General features: G+C 33.6%; 1 protein-coding gene across 1 annotated transcript in view; it reads left to right on the top strand.

Moving 5' to 3' along the window:
- The first annotated feature begins 7,148 nt into the window (after window positions 1-7,148).
- LOC110996604 (1-phosphatidylinositol 4,5-bisphosphate phosphodiesterase epsilon-1-like) overlaps window positions 7,149-23,811 on the top strand; it is a 114,910-nt gene continuing 98,247 nt past the window's right edge. The window contains exon 1 of the mRNA XM_045633642.1: window positions 7,149-7,226. The gene's annotated coding sequence lies outside the window, so the exon portion shown is untranslated. The remainder of the gene's footprint in view (window positions 7,227-23,811) is intronic.

Raw genomic sequence — 23,811 nt, 5'->3', positions numbered from 1 at the left:
TAACACACTATCAAACCATGAAAAGATTTCGTAAATGATTTTTTAATACAGTTGCTCAAAAAGTGTCATATTGCAGGGACGTATAGCGTTTGGGATGTGGGCACACTCGTGCTTTTTCTTTGCCTTTCCCGCACTCGTGCGTTCTCTTTCCCAACTGTCAAAACAATGTCTATTAAAAAGAAAAAACAACCACGAAGGTTTTACTAAAAAAATTCATAGACGTTTTTATGTATACAAATACATATTTCTAAAAAGTTTACAAATAATTAGATTCAATAATGTACTAAAAATATTATTAAAAATGAAAAAAACCAACCACGAAGTTTTTACTAAAAACAATCACAGAAGTTTTTATGATTCATGCAAATATTTTAAAAAGTTTTACTACTACTACTAATTTGTTTCAATATCAGATTTAATGATTGGATTCAATAAGTTAGGTTTGCTTTCATTTCATTTCAATAAAAATAGTCTACTGAAGACTTGGCTGTACGGGCGAAGTTCCCTTTGCCTACCAGAATTGGGGAAGAATAGACAAAAAAAATCTCAAAAAGTGGTAATTTCGACGATATTTTATTTGAATTAATACCAACCGAACTCAATGTGCAATTGCACAAAATGCTTCGGATAACAATTTACCGGAAACATATAAGTCGATACATATCTACGTGCAACGAATTATTCCGTAGAGAGAAGAGAAAAAAATCAAATAGTTTTATTAAATTGATTAATTTTTTCGCAACTGTATTAAAAGTAGTTGTTCAGTACACGTGCGGGACCATCATTGCAACTTGTTCAGACTGTCAACCTCCTTTTGCGAACCTCCAAACAAATTCCTTTTGCGTCATCCAATCTTCTTGGGGGTTCTCACCAGCGCTCCGAAATTGCTCGTTAGAGATTTTTTCAGGCCTGTAGATGCCCAGAACAATACTTCTCACAGAAAACAACAATTCGAGCTGCTAAACTTTCTTCCATAATATTAGAGAAGAGTCTTATTTGTAGAACTGTGTCTTAGAATTTCCCATTTGACGTATGTAGTTTTGTTTTGTGGCAGCAAAATATCATCTTCTGAAGTTCCAACTCGGGATAGACCTGCATACAATTGCCAATAAAACATTATTTTTGTAAATATTGATACGTTCTATAACAAACATTTTTTTGTACATCAATAGTTTTCACAGAGCACACAATGACAGATTTTTTATGGATATTTTTTTCACCTGGGGTTATATTGCATTTTTGTAAGGGATCCCGTCATTTTGATCCTTGCTCCTTACAAACGTGCCGAAGTGAAAAGAGTGGCGTAGAGTTTATTGCCAGTTCTTCTCTTCCGTTCTGCACCCTTGATTTGAGAACTGGCTGTAAATATAAAATTAGAAGCATTCAATGTATATTTATTTTTTGACGTTTATAAGTGTACATTACCTACACGAATAAACTATTTTTGATTGATTAGATTTGAAAATGTCATATAGACTGAGTCAATGAAGATGCAGCTTTCTAATGGTGAAGGAATTTTTGAAATCGGTCAAGTAGTTTTTGTGTTAAATTACAAACTTACATACAAAATATTAGTATAGATTACTATTTATCCTATATTCATAGAATGCTCGTCTCATCTCCGCTACTGCACAAATCTTTAAGATCTGAAGATTACTTTGGATCTGAAGATTATTAGATTCTTGGCAACGCACTCGCGAGCCCTCTGGCATTGAGAGTGTCCATGGGCAGCGGTATCACTTAACATCAGCTGAGCCTCCTGCTCGTTTGCCCCCTGTTCTATGAAAAAAAAAACAATCAAATTAACATGCGTACAACCCCCACTATGCAAACAATCGTACAATAATAGAATTACGTAGTAGATTAATGCTATCAATATGGCACAGATTTTTAGACATTTTTTTAAAATATATCCCCCTGCCGATGAAAAGGTACACGTTATATAAATTATTTTCTTAATATTTTATAAGCTTCGATGCCCAATAGGTCACTATGACACTCAAGTAAATCGCCATTTAGTATCGTGGGTTCCCCTACTATTACTTTCACTTTGTTGGTAACTTTTTTTGAAAAACTAAAATGTTGACTGTAGATAACTTCAGGGTGTCGGTTTTTTGCGACGGTGTGTGGGCATCGTAAAAATTTACCATCATCATTTTTTCCTAACGCGCCAAAAGAAGTATGACTTCAAAAACCTAATTCCCTATTTCTATCATTGATTATTATAGATTTTTTGAAGTGAAACTTCTTTAGAATCGTTGTGATTTCAAACCGGATGCAACGAAAAAGCGACAGTAAAAAGAGACAGAAACATTAATTCATATGATTTAACGTGGGAGAAAATGAGATAGGAGGCATTATACAGCCTCTATTTACTGCCGCTTTTTTTTTGATCGAATTTCAAACTTTCGTTGTTTTAGTTTTTGTCAAATTAAAGATTTATATTAAACTTATAAATTAAAATGTATAATTAAAATATACTGTTTTTAAAGAACACACACATTTAGGTAGTGGAAAATGATTAATTTATATTTGTTTTTGAAGGTTTCACTTCTACCATGTGTGAATTGCACAAATGTTTTATTTTTTTTTATCTATAAGGCATTCACCACTGTATTACACACATCACTCTATTTTACAGTAGCTACATCTAGAATAAAAACTAGGCCACTTTTTACCCCACATAGCACGGTCTAAAAATCAAAAGAAAAGCACCTTTATATGATTAGCTTAACTGAGCGAAAGATGATCAAAGGGTCTAAGCTTATCTATGGTAGCCTCTGACCAATCATTACTCGCGCTCGGCGCGTTCCATATTTAAATGTGACGTTAAATTGGTCATTCGAGCGTCGAACGCCAGCCAGAACACACGTTTGATCGGTGAAGTGTCGATTGTTCTATTAAAAATGTATGGCGTAAATTTCCAACCTAGTTGTTGAATGATTTTTTTATTCTATTATGAGTATTTTTTATAAAATTAAACTCAAACCTAAAATAACTTTATCTGTATGAAATAGGTATAGAGCAGTGTTGGCCTAAAGGATAAGCGTGCGACTCTCATACCTGAGGTCGTAGGTTCGATCCCCGGTTGTGCACCAATGGAGTTTCTTTCTATGTGCGCATTTAACATTTGCTCGAACGGTGAAGGAAAACATCGTGAGGAAACCGAGATGTCTTAGACCCAAAAAGTCGACGGCGTGTGTCAGGCACTGGAGGCTGATCACCTACTTGCCTATTAGATTTAATGATCATGTATCAGATTCAGAAATCTGAGGCCAAGACCTAAAGAGATTGTAGCTTCACTGATTTATTTATTTTATATGAAATAGGTAAACAGTTATACTTGAACTACTACAGAAAAGATGTTAAATTAATTGTAAATTTACATTTACTACCAATTCGCAAGTCTAGGGCGTAGAGCGGGCAAGAAGAATTCAGATCATACCAACTCTCCACCACTGATTTTAATCACCAAGTTTTGAGGCACACAAATTGTTTTAACTAGAGCTAAACAATCCCAAGGATTAGGATCAAGTGAATGTTACTCAAATTTTTAAAAACCTTTATAGATTAATTTACATTTAACGAGAATTTTAATTTTATTCAGTAATAATTCTCAAAATTCGCTTGGGAGTTTATTGTAAAAACGAATACAATTTCCATACAAGGATTGGTTTATATTCTGGAGCCTGGTACGCTTAGATTATTATTAAGCCTTTATTGATGACACTTAGGGCCTGTTTCACAATGTCCGGATAAGTTCGAAATAAGCTATTTATTACTTATTGGTAGGATAAACTAGAGTTTGTTGCGTTTCACGACTGTCAAATAGCGCTATTTGTCATGAAACGCGAAGTATCTTATTCGGAACTTTTTCTTACAAATAATTTATGTGTTGCATAGCTATTTGGTACTTTATCCATACATTGTGAAACAGACTCTTAGTATAATATATATTTACACTTATTTAAGTGTCAAAACCGCGACATATGGTTTTGGTAATCTATTTTCTAAGGGTAGCTCTCGCCCAAGTTATGCCTCCTATTTTTAATATCAAAAAGCTCAAAATCATTTATTCATATTTGTAATACAATGTACACGTATGAATTTAAAAGTTAAGAAGATACCAAAGAGGAATGGATAGAAGAATGGTGTGTGTAACTCTATTCTCTACTCTACGCAATCTCTGCTCTTTTTCGATGCCATCTCTCTCGACTCTATAAAATCAACAACCAAAGGAGAGGATTTTATAAAGGAAATAATTCAATTGAAATCGCGCTGGACCGGGCATACGAAGAGAGATAGCAGATTGAACTGGTCAAGAATTACATGGCAACCACGAGACAGATGTAGGCATAGGCAAAGACAGAGCAAAGATGGGTATATGATATATATTGGCGTGTTATTCCCACGAGAATATAAGTGCATGCTCCTATTCCACCATGCCTCCTGCTGATAGAGGACAGATCTTTGTTTTTAATTTATTTTATTATTCTTTATTACTCAAGATGTCATATGGAACATGGTGTAATGGTTTCAGCTCATTACAGACATTCTGCAAAATGCAAAATAAGGTAATGCTCCTTACAGAAATTGTGCGATGTAAAAGTGTGGCGGAGAGTTTATTGCCAGTTCTTCTCTTCCGTTCTACGCCCTTGTTTTGAGAATTGAAATTAAATTTAAAATTCGTAGTATTTAATATGTATATATTTATTGACATTCATATGTGTACATTGAGCTTCCTAAATGAATAAATGATTTTGAATTTTACAAATAAACTAGCAAATATAATGTAATGTTTTGGTCATCTTAAATTACTTTTTTATATTTTCATTACTTATATTACTTATATAATTTTAGAGAGAGATAAACAATAATTAATTTAAAAACAATTTATTGCCAACGCTTCCTGCCTCTTTCTTCATAAACATACTTTGACAGGAGACAAATGGCTTGATGATGAATGATTAAATAATAATTTAATTTAATGAATTCTTGTCTCCGAATTAAATGTTTTACTGAGTGGAAAGAAGAACAACGAACATTTCTCACTAAATAGTTTTAATAAGAAACGGAACATTTGTATAGCAATTACGTAAAAAAATGTTGGAAAAAAGAAAATTAACATTTTCCAAACACCAATATATTTTCTAAGTTTTACTCTACATACTACGGTAACAATAAATTCCAAGAATCGCTTTACTATACTATGCTTAAGGCTGTTTACTAACGAACGTTTTTAGGTCAAATAATATTTTTAATAACAAATGTATATTACGACTTATAATAAAAGTAATAAAAATACCTATTTCACCGATTTTTAACTGTTATTTTGAATTTTCAGTAGATATTTTTTTCACTGCGCAACAAATCTGGGGTCTAAATATGTATTTTTTATTTCTTCTTTATTGTATAAATAATCTTAAATAGTAGAAGTTGGTATGGTGGAAACATAAACTGGACACAGTTTTAATATGTCAGTAAGATGCACAAGAACGCAGGTTCCGTCGGCCAGCGATCTCGGAGACACCCAATACATATCATGGCGATATATCTGGAGTGGGTGTCGCCCGGGCGAGGGAAACCGGCGAGAGAGACTAATTAACTAACTCTTCTACGTTTCTTTTTTATCTTTTTGGCCATAGATCAGCTCGATAGACTACTATGTGAAAGTCCCTATAGATGATCATGTACCGGTTATGAATGTACCATTTCCTTTGTGAATAAACGATATATTAACTGACGATACAAAATAAAGAGCAAGATTATCTATTTCTAAATGTTTTTATTTATTTTGTAGTATTAAAAAACATCTTCTTTATCTAGAGAAAGTGTTAACTGTTCACATTATTCATTGTTGCCTAGGTTTGAACCTACGACTCCTTGGGATGAGAGTTTCACGCTGAACTTAGCAAATAACCAACACTTTTTTTATAGTGTCCCTTTGAAGTCCCTTCGAAGGTTAGCGATCATCATGGTTACCGTAATTTTTGATGAAATTATTGTTTCTCAAAGAAGTCGTGCGTCTGCGGCCAGGTCTCCTACTGTGATTGATTGAAGGAGTTCAAGGCCAACACTGCTTTTTCTCGTGCAACACTAAATTTGTGGAGCAAATTGCATCGATAGTTGCGTGCCTCTATTTAAGAGACTCAAAGTGTTATTTCTTCCATGTATTTATATATTAGAAATGTCCCTGTTCGTACACAGAAATATACATATTTTTAAATCGAATGTAGTAAGTAGTAGACATGGGGAGAAATTGGCTGTGCCAAAAATAAATTTAGAATTATTTCGGAAAAACGCCTTCTGTATGGCAATTAAAATTTACAATAGATTACCGAAAGAACTTAAAGATCTTCCGACAAGAATCTTTAAAAAGCGACTTAGTGCATTACTTTTAGAAAAAACGTACTACTCAATAAACGATTATTTGTGTGAGACATGGTAATTTATATAAATTTAATTATGTATGATAATTGACTTAATTGATATGAATCTGACTAATAATGTAAAATCTAAACTAAGATAAATTTGCGCGCCACTGTGTGTGGCAGAATATGCGAACGACTTGCGATTGTACCACCTTGACATTTTGTACCATATTCGTGCAATGAATAAATTATTATTATTATTATTATTATTATTATTATTATTATTATTCTCTTTTCTCGGATCCGACTGGAGCGGAGCTATAGTAGCGATACCACTCACTCGGATCCGTGCGATCATATCATTCATTTTTTAAGCCATTGCCATCCCTAGCTGTCAGATCCGAGTGGTCAGCATACAGCACGTCTAGTGCCGAATACTTGGACTAGGATTAAAAAATAATAATAATTTCTTACATATTTTCAAACATTCATATTTACTTTCAAAAATTCGCCATAAAAATTTCTTGTTTCCGGCTATTCATTTGTATAATTGACGATCAAAAATTAAGATCAAAATTTATCCTAGAGATTTTTCAAAGAGCATTTCTATTGTATTGTTTTTATATCGTTTTTTTTATATTGGAGAAAAAATGTATGCATAATCTAAAATTAGACAAGTGAACGTATTAAATCATTTAACCGCTCAGTGTTCAGCCACCCTTCGTCCTATAAAAGTATATATACCCTTATCGCGTTTCCCTTCGTCAGTCGATTCCAACGCTTCATCACGAGCGGTTGTGCGCGTTTCGTCTAAGTTTACGGATTAATGATTGTGTATGTTGTGTGTCATTAATGGTAAGTAATGATTGTTTAATCATTTAATGATGTCTAATTCTTTATGATAGAAGTATATATATATGCTATCGTTGGGTTAAAGTATTTGTGTATGTCTTTCCAACGATACAAAACAAATATTAAAATATTTAGCCTCTTAAATATCAAGTAAGATACGGGCTTAGACCTGTATATTATGTGTATTAAAATACCTAACGTCATCTTGCGAAGTGAAATAAATCCACTAATGGAAACTGTTTGTAATACAATATTTTCTTAAGTATTTACGGTTAAGCAAACAAATGAAAATCAACATATATAATTATTACGACAAATATTTTATGTTTGTTATTTAAAATTAAATATTATTATAGTGATTTATTGCGTCCTAGTCTGCCCCGAACAATTTCGATATTTTAGAAAAAAAATATTACACAGAAAATAGATTACTCCAATGGTGACAAATATTATTAGAACCATAGGACAGTAAATATTATTAATTAAGCATTGTTAAGTGAATAATATTAGGTAATTCTCAATAAGAAATTACTAAAAATATCAAAAAATTGTAGTTGAAGAGTATTCTTATTCTATATGTTCATTTAAGAATAGATATATAAATTATACTGTATAAAATACAGTGTATATGACGTGGTGTATTTCAATAAATAAATCCTTTAGTAAACCTAACATAACATTCTAATATACAGTAATTACAGTGTTCTTAACCTACATATATTAAACATAGTTAATAAATGGATTTATATATAGAATTATGTGTTATAGACAATTTGACAAATATCTTTTATGTTGACATAACTGTTGGGGGGTTATGAGTATTGGTCGGAAACCTTTCACGCTTATTTCAAATATCTCTGTGCATGGATTTCTTTCTCCATTCGCTTCCTACTTCTAATTCTTCTTTCCACCTGTTTTTGGGTGCCTTCTCCATCTCCCCCTTGGTCGCTTACAGCGTAAAGCTTTATGAAATCTAATTTCTAAATAGTACATTTTGTAATAAAAAATAAATTCAAGGATTCTGTTAAAAATTTCAGAATATTCTTCAATATTATACGCGTAGGCCGAGATAACTTACGCCTACGCTTCGTAGAGCCACTACGACGCGTAGGTGTTTATAAAACAGAATCGCGGTTTGTAATTTAATTTTTAATTTAAACAATTTGTTTTTATATATATGATTCAGTTTATGACATTTTCCTTTTAGTAATTTGTCATGCACGGGGAGGGTAAAACTTGCCGAGTTTCTTGCCCGTTCTTCTCAGAACAAGGCCTCCTGGTAGTTTTGCGAACGGATGGCGTAGTTTTGATCTTTCGCGAATTTTGTAAACAATCTTGACATATTTTGGTTTTTGCCTTAAAAATATGTATTTGTATTATAATATACTAGCTGACCTGGCAAACGTCGTTTTGCCATTTATATAATTTATATTTATAGGGGTTGATCGTAGAGGGGAAAATTAGGGGTTATATGTATTAACTAATGCTGTATCATAATTTTTTTTAAACTAAAATTAAAAAAAAAATTTGAGGGTTGATCACCCTTAACATTCAAAAATAGATGTTGTTCGATTCTCAGACCTACCCCATATGCACACAAACTTTCATGAAAATCAGGAAAGCCGTTTCGGAACAGTTTAACCACAAACACCACGACACGAGTTTTATATATAAGATAATGCTATATCCACAGTATAATATGTCGATAGATTGATTATAAGGTATTTAACTATTTTTAAATTTATCAACCCACTACCAAATCAAACTGCTAATGATAGTTATTATCATTAGTTCTTCTGATTAGTTCTTCTATTCTGTTATATTCTAGAAGAATTTAAAAGATAGCCTGTTCTCGATAGATTTTTGCAAACAGAATTTAAGAAAAACCTGCTGTTTTTACGTTTTTTTATTATCAAAACCATATATTACTGCAAATGTATCTGCGTAGTTCGTAGCAAAGAATTTACGCTTCCGTAGCAATGTGCTACGAGCTCGTACGAAAGCAATTTGGTCGTAACAAGCTACACGCGATAAGGTACAACATAGCAAGTGCTACAGAATGCTTTTTACTTTATTTTCATTAAATAAAAGTGTTTTTATAACACAAACATATGGCGCTGCAACCTTTTGGTTGTGGGCCTAAGAATTCGCTATTGATTTTGTCAATCTAATAGGCAAGTTGGTGACATACGCCGTCAACTTTTTGGATCTAAGAGATTACCTGTCAATTTTCTTCGTACGTGCGAATGTTAAGTGAGCTAAGAAAATTCGTTGATACAGCCAGGGTTCTATCACCTCAGAGATGAAAGTCACACGCTGAAGTTACTAAGCCATCACCGTTATATGTGTACCAATCTACAAAAACGATATTTCCCTTTACTTTGAAATTGACGCCTTGATTGATCATATGATGTTTAAAAGGCCGGCGACGCACTCGCGAGCCCTCTGGCATTGAGTGTCTATTAGTGGCGCTGTCATTTAGTAGATTCTCAGATATATTCTTCATTGATAATATGTTTTTAAAAAGGTTTTTTTCCATTTGTGGCGCTATCATTTAGCACATTCTCCCTTACAATATGGCCTTGCATGAGATTTTGAAAAGATCACCAACGCACTCGCGATCGATCTGGCAATGTTATTATATTATTGTTAATGTTTAAGGGAGAAAAATAAATAAATTATTATTATTATTAATGAGAGTGTCATTTAAAACATTCTCCCGACAATATAGCGTTAATTAATCACAGGATTTCAAAGTCCCAAACCTTTTTGTTAATTTGCAAAGAAAGTGGTACATTATATCATATCATATTAAGCTCTTTATATTAGCTTTTTTAGTATTGTGTCCACGAACTTATAAAACCTCATACCGACTTTGAAGGTAAAACTTTAGAAAAGCTTCTTTGCAGTGACATCACGATTTCAAACACAGGCTTACCTCTCGCTCCAACATGGGTCGAGTGAAAGCGACAGCCTTCCAGTGATCTCATTTATAGCGATTGAAGTTTTAATAGCTACTAGTCCACTGGGGTATGGGGCATGCAAATGTGTCATCGATATTGAATTAATGAGCTATCTATCTATATATATGAATTAATAACTATCTACGAAGGACAATGAAATGGTTTTCAAATAGATTTTATGTCACAAATGTGCCTCCATTAACTCTTAGAACCCCGGCTGTGCACCAATGGACTATGTGTGCACGAACGATGAAGGAAAACATCGCGAGGAAACCGGCTTGCCTTTGACACAAAAGGTCGGCGACGTATATCAGGCACTGGTTATTCTACTTGCCTATTAGATTGACAAATCATAACACAGATACAGACACCTAAGGCAGACCTAGGCTCGCAATATATTTATGAAAATATTATGTATGTATACAAAATAGTGATAAGTTTACTCGAATAGAACATACGCACAATGTTAATACTCGGAACAAACGCAGGCTGCAATTTTCCCGTACTAGACTATCTCAATTCAGTAATTATTTTTTGGGAAAAGGGACACTCTTCTTTAATAAAATCCCAGAGGCTGTTTTATCTCTGCTTTGTGAATTTAAGAAATGTATTAAAGAAAAGCTGTGTAAAAAGGCTTACTATAAAGTTAGCGATTATCAAGTTAATAAAAGGGCCTGGGACTAGTGCTAGGCATGGTACTTCTAATTAATTTGCAGTATTTGTTTGAAAATAAGTGTTGTTTGATGATTTGCTATTTTAAATGAGTTTCATACGCCGGTTAGTAGGGTTGTCTATAGGTTCAAATTAAATGACGTGGTTATACTTGTATCTTAAATTCCAATTTTTTTTTAATTTAAAGAGGTTGAACACTGATTTTTTTTATAGTCTGTGATAGTATACCTTTACTTCTGACAGTATTGCCTCGCTGTATTGCGATAATTATGCTTTGAGGGGTTCACCACCTCTGGAGTCACCGGTACTAACAGGCGCCAACTTTACTATTATTTTTTTAAATTATTTTTATATCTATAGGTTTAGTTTTATACTGTATATTTGATAGTTAACTTTACTTACATGAATAAAGTATCAAAGAAATATAAATATTTCTTAACATATCATTTCGTTTTAAGCTTATATACACAAAGAAAAGAAATAGAGAAACCTCAAATGTTTAACATTAATGTACAATTCAGAATTATGTGTTTATAATTTGGCCCAAGGGAAGGTATGAAAAGCATCTACCCACTGAAGGTTTTCCTTTAGCAAACTTGATTTTCCAACGGAGATATTACTGAAATGCCGCGTAATATAATGAACAATTTTATAAAAGTAACAAATGCGTTTCGTTCAAGTGGATACATCGTTGTAGAATGTCTACTAAGACTATAGATATATTTTTATTATCATAAAAGTTTTATTTTAATTTTTTTTATATAGAACAGGGGGCAAACGGGCAGAAGGCTCACCTGATGTTAAGTGATACCACCGCCCATGGACACTCAATGCCAGAGGGCTCGCGAGTGCGTTGCCGGCCTTTTCAGAATTGGTACGCTCTTTTCTTCAAGGACCCTAGTATTTTCGTAGTTTACCTACGCGTGAACCAAATAATTAATGAGATCAGACTGTGACTGCATCCCAATAACCAAACCCTACGAAGACAATCCATTTTTGGGGACGGATAGAATGCAATCTCTTCGCTCTTTACACTCATATTTGATAATCAATATAAACCAAATAAAGTAAATAAAACCATACAAATAATATTAAAATATACATATCTATGTTTATAACATATCAAAAAGCTTTTTAATTATTTTAAAGACTGGTGTAAGTTAAAATCTTACGATAGGATATTGGCACAGTTGAACTGTCATTTTCATACAATGGTCGATCCACATACACCGATCCTCCTACCTTGAATTGCTTATATTGACAGATGGCTATTACAATCCGTGGTTATTGGCACACTTTTATAAATATTTGGATTAATATGTCTATCTTAGATGGTCAAAAATTGATTAGATACACACAGTCATAATCAATATACAGGTTTTACTATATAACGCATATATTATATCTAATACATATTTCTAAATTATTAAATTTTAAGGTTAGTTATTAGGTATTTTTCTATGTATTATGTTATTTGTTTTTATTAAAAAAAAATGTGTTATATAATAAGATAAAAATACAATATAGTTCGTTATACATATTTCAATTCGTAACATCATATACGTAGAATTTGCGACATTAGTAAATTTATAATACTCCATAGGAAAAATTCTTCAAGTGGGTAATGAATTTCTTTTTAAGCACTCTTTCTGACTGGGACAATTCTGAGTCCCACAGTTCATTTCCGGGACACCGGGACTTGTAATTGGAAAAATCTGGTCAAGTCAGGTATACCTCATCTTCTTCACCAGCTTATTAAAAATATAAATAGTTTTGTCTAGTTTCTTATTAGATATCACATAATTGTATTATCTCAAAGTCCCTTTGTCCTTACCCATTTCAAAGACAATGTTTCATATTTGATCCTCGTAGTTGCCAGACCGAAAAATTATTTTCTAAATGTATATTAATATTTGCCCCGGTCGCGTGGAAATGATATCCGGGTAAGAAATTTAAAAAACCAAAGAGATCGTGTTGGCCTAGGCTTGATAAGTCCCTGTATTATGTTTTTAATTATTTGAAAAATTCAATGCAAAGTAGTAGTAGTACAATTGAAGGCACGGAGTAGTTTTCAGATACCGGATTTTTCACTCTTGTTATTGTGAATAAGTCGTTTAATTCTTTGAATAAAGCGCCATCTATGTTCAGCTTTACTTAATTTGATTATGTTTTTGATTATTGAAAAAATCCAATGCAGAGTTACAACTTAATTGATAGCTCCTAATGACAATAAAGTGATATACAATTGTTACGAGACTTTTATTCTAATTAAAACCCTTCTAATATAATTTATTCTAAGATTGTCAATCGTCAAAAAAGTTCAGATATTCACATTAAATAATATAATAATGAACTTTAGTGATTCTAGACATATATATATATATATATATATATATATATAATCTTAAGTGTAAATATTTTAAAAGCATAATTCATAGCGGAACTAATTTATTTGAATAAAGCCCCATCTATGAATAGCTTTATCTAACTTGATTATGTTTTTATTTATTGTAAAAATTGATAGCTCTGAGATACTTTGTATCTCAGAGCTATCAATTTAAACAATATAAATTTTTTAGACGTTTTCAATATAAAATTAACCATTATTACCGCCCACTGAAGTATTTCCGAACCAATTCGACTTAGGGTCCTTCAAGAAAAGAGCGTACAAATTCCTCAAAGGCCGGCAACGCACTCGCGAGCCCTCTAGCATCGAGAGTGTCCATAGGCTGCGGTATCACTTTACATTAGGTGAGCCTCCTGCCCGTTTGCCCCCTGTTCTATAAAAAAAATTAAGGCATACATCGGGCGGGTGGACACAAGCGATCTTTTCTCTCTTCTTATAAAAAAATTGAACAATGTGACTTATTACTTATCAATTAGTGTTAACTATTACTTACTTATATCTTACTATACGACTTATAAAAGTACTCATAATTTAATTCTACCTAAGTATAGAACCAATTACGGCAAAAAAACATTGAGCGTTGGGGGAGTACTGCGGTATAATAGACTCCTAAAAAATGTAAAAAGTACATGCAGCCTAGCAATATTTAAATTAAGATTAAAAGACCATCTATTGAGTTATCCCAATCTACGGAAATGAAAGTTCATCCAAGTTCTACCAAGTTTCTTTTTTTTTTTTCAAATTGTAACGTTAGAATATAAGTGTTCTCATGTAAGTGACTAATGTCTATTATGAGAATAAATGTATTTAAACCTAAAGTAAATGTATCGTTAATTTTCGCGTACAAATTTCACGCAGGTATTGTTAACGCGAGCCGATGCCAAACGTAATTAAATGTTTGTCAGCCGAGATCCGGTCAGATCTACACACAAATTACTTGCAAATTTGGCTTCATTCATGGCATTCAATCAAATTTTGACAATACTGTTCATTATTAATAATTGAGACGATTGATAATAATAATAATAGATAATACAGTTTTTAATGAGACAAAAATACAAAAGAAAATGTAAATCATTCTAATTAATGGGGGAAATGGGTTAATGTTAGGCCCATGGGTACTGTCAAAGCCAGAGGGTCGCGAGTGTGTTGCCGGCTTTTTAATAATTGGAACTTTTAAAACAGGGAGCAAATGGGTTGGGGGCTCATCTGATGTTAAGTGATACCGCCCATGACTCCTATAAATGTCGCGATTGCGGTTCCGGCCTTTTAATAATTTATATGCTGTTTACTTGAGTGACTGTAGCCGATTTTGATGGGAAATACTTCAGCGTTGCCGGCCTATTAAGGATTGCTCCTATGAAATGAAAGAGGGGCGCGAGTGCGTTGCCGGCCTTTAGAAAATTGTTCCTTACAGAATAGGTAACAAATGAGCAGGAGGCTCAACTGATGTTAAGCGATAACAACCATAGACACACTCCCAGAACGATCACCATTGCGTTGCCAGCCTTTTAAGAATTGATATGCTGTTTAGTTGAATGACCGTAGCCGACATTGTTGGAAAATAATTTAGCGTTGCCGGCCTAATAATAACTGTTCCTCTAAATGTCAGATGGTCGCGAGTGCGTTGCCGGCCTATAGATAATTAGTACTTATAGAATAGGAGGTTAAACGGGCAGGAGGCTCATCTGATATTAAGTGTCTATGGATACTGACAATGCCAGAGGGCTTGCGAGTGAGTTGCCTTAAGAATTATTGATATCGTTTTCTTTCCTCGAATCGTAAAATTCTTTTCAGTTAAATTATGATAAATCAGCGAAAATAATGCCGAATTATAAAACACAATTTGATAAAAAGCTTCACAAATATGAAATTGGGAGTCTGTAGTTGGTTGCCGGCGGGCGTACGTTGCTCTGAATTATTATCATCTCTGGTACTAGGGATGTACCTTTATCGATATGCCTCTGAATATTTCACAGTTTTATATTTATTACATTATCCTTACAGATTATGCCAATACGCTAATGTTGAGAATCATTTAATAAAAATATAAAGTACATATATAATATTAAACACATAATATACAGATGTGAATTCACTCTGCGAACATACAAATATGTCGATAGTGTCGGAGACAGCATTCAGTAGGTCCTGTATAACGGGGATCTGTGCACATATCCCATATACACTAAGAAACCCAATTCTTGGAGTACGCTTGGGTTGCACTATCACTATCGTTGTTATCGTTATTATATATTTTGTTATTAATCTCCTCGAATCAACAGTGGTAGTGACAAGAAAAAGATGGAGCGTAACGGAAAAATGTGACGCGTAACGGGAAAATGTGACGCGTAACAGAAAAATGTGACGTAATTTTTTTACCAACGCCGAAAAAGAAGCTTCACATTAATAAATAATATTCCTTCCGTCTTAATATCGACCTTTTTATTGTATATAAAATTTTACATTGAAAAGGGAAATGCATGCAGCACTACAAGAAATCTAGGACACGTTTGAAAAACAAACAATGTACACAAATCGTTGTACTCGCTCGAACATAAAACTTTTTTATATGAAACAAGTCTATTGTTTGAATATAATGGGTATTGATAATAACTTCGTTAATATAAAAAAATTAATTTAAAATGTTGTATGGTTTTATCAAACCATGGTAAAAGTGAAACTTTTTTTTCACATTATAGACATTTAACTAAAAAAATTTTTTTTGAAGTATTTCCGACCAATTCAATTAAGGGTCCTTCAAGAAAAGAGCGTACCAGTTCTTGAAAGGCCGGCAACGCACTCGCGAGCCGTCTAGCATTAAGTGTCCTAGGGCGGCGGTATCACTTAACATCAGGTGAGCCTACTGCCCCTGTTTTATAAAAAAAGTCTATTTCTATACGGCATTTTATCGCTGTATTGCGATGAAAACTGCTAAAAAAGCTTCATTACTATATGTTATAGGTTACATATTAATGGCTCTTTTAACGAATCCGAATGCAGCAAGGCCATAGTAACGGTTCCGCCCACTCGGATCCGTGTGAGCGTCCCGTTCATTTTTGAAACCATTGCCATTCCCAGCTCTCGGATCCGAGTATTCGGCACCCGACGACTCGGATCCGAAAAATAATTAAAAAAAATCAATAAACATTCACACATATTTATATTAACTAAATCAAAATTTGCTATAAAGTTTTGGTTTCCGGCTACTTTGTATCCATTGCAACAATCAATGTTAAGCAACTTATGTTAATTACTCCAGCATATATAATCAAAATCGTTTCCAATAATGTCGATGTTCACACTAGGAACACCAGTCGTAAACCGAGGTTCCGTATCACGTTTATCTTTTATCTAATCCAGCCATTAAAATAGATCGATAACACTCTATGTAACATAGGAATACTTCAGACTTCTGGATATGTCAGCTATATGCGGGTCCAGACTGACGCGAGACCAGGTCACACATCATAATATTTATACACTCTATACATTATACACTCTAGCTTTATTCATAACATACTTTAACGGATCGGGATGATCCCATAACAGTAATGACATATTAAAAGCCACCCAGCGAAATCGGAATAAAATAAAGAAAACCTGTGGCATTAGGGGTCTGCCGTGGTAAAGTATTGCATTGAATTTTTAATCAACTTATACAATTTTTTTTATGTATGCAGTATTTTTTTATGTGATATTAATTCAATCTACCACTCTACCAGACTCAGACTAACACGTCTATATAGTCTGTCTGACTCTAACGCGTGCGACGTCACCGATCTCGTCAGTAAGATGTGAATACGCAGCATGAGGTCTGTCCCACTCTAACGATCTGCGCTACGTCACCGATCACGCCAGATGCCCGCATCAAGGATGTTGAGCTTGACGGGGCTGTGGGGCTGGGTCTACACTCAAATCCCTCTGCTTTTCATAGGGGTAGCGAGACCCCACCCACTAAAAACACCTCAGCCCTAGGCACCCTTAAGATCGGCCCTCGGGGTACGCTAGGCATTCTACCCAAGGATACGTTCTGCCCCGCTCTAACGCGTATTGGCCGCACCTATATTACGTCATCGTGTGTTAGGTTTTTTTTCGTTACGGAATTTTTTGATTCAGTCGCTGTGCTCAAAACCCGCGATAAAATCTATGAAATAGCTTAAAAAATAAAACATCTTTATTATGAAATATAAGATACAGGTATCAGTTGGCAACGGCTTTGTGAACAGTACCTGATCAGCATCAGACCAGTTCTGGCCGTCACCGTCGTATATCAAGGTCAAAGGCAAAATAAAAAAGAAGTTAAATTAATTCTAAATTTAGGCGTAGCGCGTAGGGCGGGCTAGCAAGACTGGCAAGAAACTCCTATACTCATATTAATCACTAAGTTTTGAGTCATAAAAATTAATCCTAAGGATTAGGATCATTAAAATATTCGTCAAATTTATAAAAAAGCTTTATTTATTAATTTACGTTTAACGAGAGCTTTGAATTTATTAAGTGACTAGCGGACCTGATAGACGTTGTCCTGTCTACACGTCTTTAATTTGAAAATTTCAAACTTTTTTTAATAAGCTAAAACATTCTGGACCATTTTGATGAAAATTATAATTCAAATGTTATGACAATATCTAACGATCCAGCCCATGGTCTACAATAACACAATGATAACAAAACTTTTTTTTAATTTGATCGCAGCGCTAACTGTCGGGACAGACTAAAATTCGAATATTATTTAAAATTTGACACTGCGATCCTAAACATTCCAAAATCAACAACTACTAATAAATTAAAAATTAATTAAAAAAACATTGTCCAGCGGACAAAATTGTGAATCTAAACCATTCTCAGATCCCCTTGAACACACACAAAAAATTTCGTCAAAATCGGTCCAGTCGTTTAGGAGGAGTTCAGTCACATACACACGCACACAAGAAATATATATATTAAGATAATTCTCGAATTCCTCATTTCATAGCTCCTAAATACAAAAAATCGAGATTTTTAAGATCAGTTGAGTTCTCAAAGCCTGCCAGACTTTTAGTAGATTGCCTTTTATTGGCCTAATTGAAATAATCATTTAACTTGACTTATATATTTCTCTACATAGTTCCTATAGTTATTAGTATAACTTCATTCTATAGACGATAACTGGATTTGTCCGGTAATAGCCGGTAAAAGCAGGTAAATTGTTTCATCGAGTTACCTATTTTGATATTCTAGCACATTGTCAAGCTATATCCAAATATATACACATGCGCGATCAAGACGTTTACCGTCAGGCACGGCTGATCACTCTCCCTACCTAAGTTTATCTAAGAGTAAAATTCTTATAAGAAAAAACAAAAGACAGGGCAAAAATATAATAACAGTACAGATATTTAAAAATTGTCAAAAAAAAAACAATCGCGCAACAACATTTTTAGGTCTAGGCCACAGATTATCTTCAATCTAATATTGTAAAAACTTAAAAAGAACATGGTGTAATGGTTGCAGCTCCGTACAAACATTTTCTGAAACAAAAACTTGGCGATTGTAAACACGTGGCGGAGTTTGCCAGTTCATATATGTAAATAAATAACTTTTATATTAAAAACTTTAATATTAATGGCCAGCATAAAAGTGTGTGTATAACCATTAAAATTATAACCACTATAATATAATAACCATTAAAATTGTACGCAAAATTTAACAAACCAATGGAAATATTGACACTCCGCAGATAGCCGATGTAAGAAACCTGTAATAGATGAGAAATCTCATACGAATACAGAATAATATATGTGTATAGTCGAATAATTTTATTTTTGGTAAATTGAATAAAGATTTTTTTAATTTAGTGTGTGTACTGTGTAGCTTTCGACACATACTAATACTATGATTTGAGGGGAGAACGGATTAATACATATCAAAAGGTTTTGTATTCTCGTGTCACGGTATTTGTAATTAAAATCCTACGAAATGGCTCGACCGATTTTCGTGATATTTTGTTTGCGGTGTGCGAATCGGACACCTAAAAGTACTTTTTAGATAACATTTATTATACAGCGTACAAAAATACACAAATCAGCCCGGTAGATGGCGCTGCGGTCTTTATCTATACACTAATACCTGGTATATTATCCTACACGGCGGGACAGATTTCGATATATATAGGCTGGTCAATTGCTCCACACCACTGCTACTTCACGACAACGCTAGACCACACACTGCACAACAACTTAGAAGAACGACACAATTTAGAAGAGCTTCAATTGGAATGTCTAAGACATCCTCAGTACTCTCCGGACCTTGCTCCAACAGATTACCATTTTTTTTCGAAATTTGGACAACTTCTTGCAAGGGAAAATAATTTAACTCTGATGGGGCAGTCCAAACCGCCTTCACAGATTTTATTGATTCCCGTCCCACTGGTTATTTTAGTAAAGGGATCAATGAACTACCTATGAGATGGTAAAAGTACATACAAAACAATGGTTCATACTTTGATTAATTAAATATATTATATTTAAAAATATTCCACTTTTTGTTCCTTCCATACAAAACGCCAATTTTATATGTAAGAACCTTATATATATACACTTTAGTAATGTTAGGTTACATAACTCGGGGTTTATTATTATTAAATTCAAACGAATTCGACCCAAATACTTAAGGTACTGTAATTCTAAGTTATCAAAGAAAAACTTTATTAAAGAGGGATTCTCCAAACTTCACAAAATGTCTATAATTAGCTGCCCAAATTCAATTATTCCGTCGAAAATTCTCTTTTGTTTTTGAGGTTTTCAAGACGGCCTGTTAGTATAATTTAAATGTATTAAGGGCCTTCGTTTGCCTACATATATAGATATTTTTTATTTTATTCAATTATAAGTAATCTAACAGCTTATATTTATACATAACTAGCGGCCCGCCCCGGCTTCGCACGGGTGCAATGCTGATACTAAATACACTACAGAAAATCTGTGAACGTTGTATATAAAAATGTGGATTATCCATAAGAGATAGACATATACCATCACGGACTTTTCTGTAGACCTTTTCAATGTGTACAATACTTAGTACATTATTTTGATAAAACTCGTAGGGTTCAACCTACGTTTGTAGTTGTTTTATTATACATATAAACCTTCCTCTTGAATCACTCTATCTATTAAAAAAATCGCCGCATCAAAATCCGTTTCGTAGTTTCAAAGATTTAAGCATACAAAGGGACATAGGGACAGAGAAAGCGACTTTGTTTTATACTATGTAGTGATATACAAAACACTAAGACAATACAAAAATCCAAAACAGATTACATAGATAAACAATTTATGTATAAAAACAGAAAACAAGCTAGTGCATTAATGGATAAAGATACATTTAAAAAATAAAAATAAAACAGACTGAAATTTAACATTTAAAAACAAACAAATAATACTTAGAATTTTAAACTACTACTTAAACAAAATCAGAGTCTTCCCGCTTCTTCAATCTTCTTGACATCTCTCTTTTTGAGGTGGAAAAGATTAATATCCTGATAATGGTTGTCATAGTTCGATAAAACCCGAAATATTGGCGAATTATGCCGGTAATTCGATTTCGTACGAGGCAGACTGAACAATTTTGAATATCTTGTCGCATACCTAGGAGGGATTTTAAAATATATAACTAATCTTTTTACTAAACGTACTTCTATTTGTAATTTAAACATATTTAAACTCAAATTCGAAATCATTCATTCATATAGGTAACACAGAACGTCAAAAACATAAATTCATATGAAAATTTTCTTATTTTACATTTACTGCCAGTTCTCAAATCAAGGGCGTAGAACGGAAGAGAACAACTGGCAGTAAACTCTCCGCCACTCTTTTTTTATACCACTATTATGATATTGATAGTATTCATAAAACCCTGCATCGAAATGGTTTTAGTTTTAATGGTGCAGTGAATAGGCTATCTGGCTCTTACAACTTTATAACAAACATTGATGAAAATATTGATGTGTTTTACAATAGTTTACCAACTTACCGTAAATTTACCGTTAACCGTAATATACCGTTTTGCAGGCTATTAATGTGGTTTAAGTTTTCATTTTGTTTGTTTATTACTGTTCTTTTTATCTTTTAGTTTTAGTTATTATTATAACATTTGTTTTTTTTTATCCTGGCCTGAGATTTCTGAATCTGTTTCATGAACATTTTTAAATCTAATAGGCAAGTATCAGCCCCCAGTGCCTGACACACGTCGTCGACTTTTTGGGTCTAAGACATGTCGGTTTCCTCACGATGTTTTCCTTCACCGTTCGAGCAAATGTTAAATGCGCACATAGAAATAAAGTCCATTGGTGCACAGCCCGAGATCGAACCTACGACCTCAGGTATGAGAGTCGCACGCTGAAGCCACCAGGCCAACACTTCTCAATGTGAACAAAAACTCGAAGGAAAAATCCATTAGCCATTTTTAATTATTACATTAGGAGAGTATTTATTTTTATGTATTATATTATATAACTGTAAACAATATGAATAATAGACTTATTTGTGGTTAGTGAAGCTGAAACTTACCTCCCTTGATAGGATAAGTTAACACAACTTAGATTGGTTCTTCAATATCAGAACATTACGAAATTGTCGATGTTACAAATTTAGATCAACTTAGAAATGGCTTTCTTGTATCGTTGTTTGTGTTGCCGGCTTATAGAACAACTCCCTATCTCAACCCATGGGTGTTGTTTAACGGTGTTTTCGACTCCCACGGGTTTGATTTTGACATTGCCCTCTGGGGTGATAATTTAACAACTATTTCTTCACCAGCGCAGTCAAAGTAGTCCAGGAAAAACCACTTCCCCACTGAAAACAAGCATGGAGGTGAAGTAGAACGCTCTTCTGCTTTTTCTTCTTCCTATCACCGAATTATGGAAGCGTTCTAATTGTTCAAAGTAAGAGTGTACTCCTGCTCAAAGGCCGGCAACGCACTCACAAAACGTGTCTATGACTGCCGGCCATTTGGGCGGCCCGTCTGTTTTGCCCCATTAAAAATGTGATGTAACGAATCAAAGAAAAACTAACATATGAAATTAATTATGAAAAAAATTACATAAAAAATACAAGAAATTATCTAACTACTATAGGCACTAACAAATAATAGAACTTTTGTCAGTTCACTCAACGGACAATGAAAAAGGTTCGTTAACCTATGTATTTTGTTAACTAAATTAATACATAATATATCACTGCAGTGTAGGGGACATTTGTTGAGGGAATGGTCTTTATAAGGAGAGAATAATGACAATTATATTTTTTTTATAGAACAGGGGGCAAACGGGCAGGAGGCTCACCTGATGTTAAGTGATACCGCCGCCCATGGACACTCTCAATGTTATAGAAGGGATATCAACTATTATTATTATTTAGATATGACATTTGCGTACCTCTTTTCGCTGGCTGATTGTGCGGATTTATATAACCTATGTATGTAATTATATCTTTGTATATAAACGATTTATTATTTAATAAATACATAAAAACGGTACTGCAACCTTTTTGTTCTCGGCTTCAAGTTTATGTATTCGTTTCGCGTTGTCTATTAAGCCTGACCTTCTGTGACCTGATTTTTTGGTCTCATACCGGTTTCCTCGCGTTTTCCTTCCGAGTGTTAAATACGCACATAGTATATTGGTACAAATCCAGGGTTCGAAACTTCGGAATAAAAGCATGATACTCCAAATGAATACAGGCGTACTGAGGATGATAAATAAATTTTAATAATTTTCGAGTTTTATTTATCTATTACGGTAGCGAAAATTAACAAAAAACAAGAATAGGCCGGCGGCGCGCTTGCGAGCCTTCTGACAGTTTTGTACCATATTCTTGCAATTAATAAATTATTATTATTATTAGTGGTAGTGCGAGTGTCCATGGGCGGCGGTGTCACTTAACATAAGGTGAGCCTCCTGCTCGTTATATAAAATATATATATATATATATATATATATATATATATATATATATCGTAAAACCAGGTAACATATAAAAATAAAAATTAATCGCAAAATATGTGAAAACTCGGAGACGGCTGGATTATTCAGATTTTTTAATAGTACTCTGAGTAAGGTTCTAGGAGAAATAGCACGTAAAAACTACTGAATGGATTTTAATGAAACTATACAATTTTAAATCAGAATGACACATAGGATACCATTTAGAAAGATATTGTGTTAATTGTCCATAATATCAAGTAGAAAAAAAACCATGCAGCACTGGCACAAATAAATAATAGTCTAGATACACTATATGGTCAGCTGCTGCGAACTATGTGCGCCACCATATTGGCCTTGGCTGCTATGACGAGCGCCTTTCGCTTTATCCCTACTCCGCAGCCGACCGTCACGCGACATGCGCCACACAGACTAAAAAGTTTGAGACGATGTAATAAAAGCTTCACTTTAAAAAAAATATTAAGGCAGCCCGCGCTGCTAATGTAATAAATATTGGTGTCTCTCACACACAGTGTGTGTGCATGATCAGAGACTCAGGTCGATATTTCGTATCAGAATCTC

Source organism: Pieris rapae, chromosome 24 (genome assembly GCF_905147795.1).
Source record: "Pieris rapae chromosome 24, ilPieRapa1.1, whole genome shotgun sequence".
Taxonomy (NCBI): Eukaryota; Metazoa; Arthropoda; class Insecta; order Lepidoptera; family Pieridae; genus Pieris; species Pieris rapae.
Note: the sequence above shows the minus strand (reverse complement) of the source record. Positions and strands in the feature narration are given on the sequence as shown.